This window comes from Vombatus ursinus, unplaced genomic scaffold (genome assembly GCF_900497805.2).
Source record: "Vombatus ursinus unplaced genomic scaffold, bare-nosed wombat genome assembly UNPS02014779.1, whole genome shotgun sequence".
In the NCBI taxonomy this organism is placed as follows: domain Eukaryota; kingdom Metazoa; phylum Chordata; class Mammalia; order Diprotodontia; family Vombatidae; genus Vombatus; species Vombatus ursinus.
In genome coordinates this window covers 41,045,120-41,047,875 of record NW_020954557.1, presented here as the reverse complement: position 1 = coordinate 41,047,875, position 2,756 = coordinate 41,045,120, and the positions used below count along the sequence as shown (strand labels likewise).

The 2,756-nt window shown below is 42.2% G+C and overlaps 1 non-coding gene across 1 annotated transcript; it reads right to left on the bottom strand.

Annotated features, from left to right (window-relative positions):
• Positions 1-240: 240 nt before the first annotated feature.
• Positions 241-347, bottom strand: LOC114045983. The gene has a single exon (XR_003569447.1). It is a non-coding gene; the product is annotated as a U6 spliceosomal RNA (small nuclear RNA).
• Between the last annotated feature and the right edge of the window lie 2,409 nt (positions 348-2,756).

Below are 2,756 nucleotides of genomic sequence, written 5' to 3'. Positions count from 1 at the left end.
ATAAATGCTTATTCCCTTTCTTTACATACCAGAGGCAGTGTTCATTTCACTCCTTCGTGGCAATGAGACCCTTCCCATTCAAAATCCATAATCCCATGATCCTCCAGTTAGTCATTTTACTTTAAAATTAAAAAATTTTGCTTATTTTAAACATTTTTCAAAAAAATTTTGAGTCTCAAATTCTCTCTCTCTTACTTGCTCCTCCCTCCCTCACTGAGAAGGCAAGCAACATGATATCAAATAAATATGGAATGCTTCACGAATTTGCATGTCATCCTTATGCAGGGGCCGTGCTAATCTTCTCAGTATTGTTCCACTGTTAGTATACGTGCTGCCAAAGTGGGCATGCCATCTAGTTACTTTAATATCTCCTTGCTCAGAACTATTATCCTTGCCGGTCACTTTGGCATTTAATCATATAATGTCATATGTTATCAGTGTTAGTATTTTCCATCCTCTTAACAAGGTTGTAAACTCCCAGAAGTTGTGGCCCATGCTTTATACTTCTCCCTTATGCTTCAGAGTCAGTCAGTCAGTCAGTCAGTCAATAAACATTTATTAAGAGCCTACTATGTGATAGTCACTGTGCAAAACTCCAGGGATACAGAGGAAGTCAAAAGACAGTCTCTGCTCACAATCTAAGGGAGGGAGTCTATATACAAACAACTGTCTACAGAAAAACTATAGACAGGATAAATTGGCTAGAGGGAAGTCATTAGAACATGGAGAGATCGGAGCAGGCTTCCTAGAGCACCTGACGCAGAACTGGGCACATGGTAATGACACAATTAATACCTGTTGTGTTACATTTGAGACCTCAGTATTACAAAAGGGCAATACTTTCAGTGGTGTGAGTATCCCTTCCAATTGTGGAGAGTTCAGACCTCTCTGTACCTTATTAGTTGGTCTTAATGAGTTGCTATTGATACCCAAGGTCACTGAGTGGCCAAGCTTTCTGCTGCTGAGCTTCCTCAAGCTAGCAAAGACTGACGCTCGATGACAACCCTAGATGTCTGGACCCTTGAAGTTAGGGAGGCCCGAGTTCGAACCCTCTTCATTGTGGCAGAATCTGCCAGGTCCAGAAGGAAAATGGGCTGAATTATCTTTGGGAAATTGACTATCACCCCAAAACTGCTTCTGGCAACAAAGATGAATCTTTTTTTCTTTGCTTTCAGGTGAGGCAATTGGGGTTTGCTCAGGGTCACAAAGCTAGTAAGTGTCAAGTGTCTGAGTTCGGATTTGAACTCAGGTCTTCCTCACTCCAAGGCTAGAGTTCTATCCACTGCTCCACCTAGCTGCCCCAAATCTTTTTCTCTTTAAGCACCACCATGCTTTTGGGGATGCTGCCTGGATTCCAGTTGAGGAGCACCCAAAGTGCGAAGGCTAGACTAGGGTCATGGCAACCATGAGCTGGCTGTGAGAAACAGTATAAAGGGGAGAGGTCATCAGAAAAATATGACATTGGAGGGAAAAAAGAAAAGAAGATGATTCTGTCGTAAAGGAAGAGAGAGGGATAAATGATGAATGGTCTACATGATTCATTGGTAACTAATATTAATAGCTAAAAGTTATATAGTACAGTCCAAGCACTGTGCTGAACATCACAAAGATTACTCATTTATCCTCACAACAACCTTGAAAGGTAGGTGCTATTACTATCCCCATTTTGCAGATGAGGAAACTGAGGCAAATGGAGGGTTACCCAGATAATAAGTGTCTGAGGCCAAATTTGAACTCAGGCCTTCCTGACTCCAGACCCGGCACTCTACCCACCTTGCCACGGAGGTGCCAGGAAATCTAGAGGAATCCTCAGCACATTGGGTGCACCCTGTGGTGAACGTATAGACAAACACAGACAAGAGTGGCACAGAATGGATAGACATGGACAGGTTCTCATCTGTGCCTCATGAGAGTGAGTCCTCAAATGGATGAGCCCGGATCTATCAGAGGAACTGACAAAGCTTGATTTTCACTAGCAAAACCTTGGAAAACCCAAGATGATTTTTCAGATTTTATCTTAGGACTTCAGTGGATGCGTTCTTCCCACATATAGTTAAGTGAGGAAAAGTGACAGACAGCATAGGAAAGCATTGAGTTGTCCAGAAGGAAGGTAGGTGCTATGCAAATTCTAAGTATTATTGAGCTTTTCTCGAAGGAGGAAATTTTTCCTGGTGCTTCCAGATCTGCTCAGGGCAGGGTTGTGCTTTACAGTGTAAATCACTGTACTCTTTTGTGACTTAATAAGTTTCTCAGACTTTATGGTGTAGTGAGACAGATTTCCATAAACTCTACAAGAAAATCACTATAACTGCTTTATCTTCACGCTTGTATAGCTCAACTGACTTGTCTCACCTAAAACTTGGCTCAGTCTCATCACCAGGCTTGTAAGTAGCAATTCTTTGTTGTGATCATCATCACAAATACCTTACATTTATGCAGTGTTTTGTATATTAACACCTCACTTATCTGGCTTCAACAGGGAATGTGTTGTAGGTGAGTAAAGTGAGGCCCATCCCCTTTCAACTCTAAAACTTTAAAGAAAATTATTTTCCTTTGTTTTGGATGGAAATCTTCCTTGAATGAAAATTCCTCCTCTGATGGTTCGTTGTGTCATAGTGGCATTCGTAGACTCTCAGAGGCGGTACTAGGGGAGCGCAAAGTCTGACAGGGTTGATAAAGCTGGAAAGCCTTTGAGCATTGCCCTGTCAACAGATCATCTGCTGTATGAGGACTGGCCAACCTGTGGATGGAGAGAC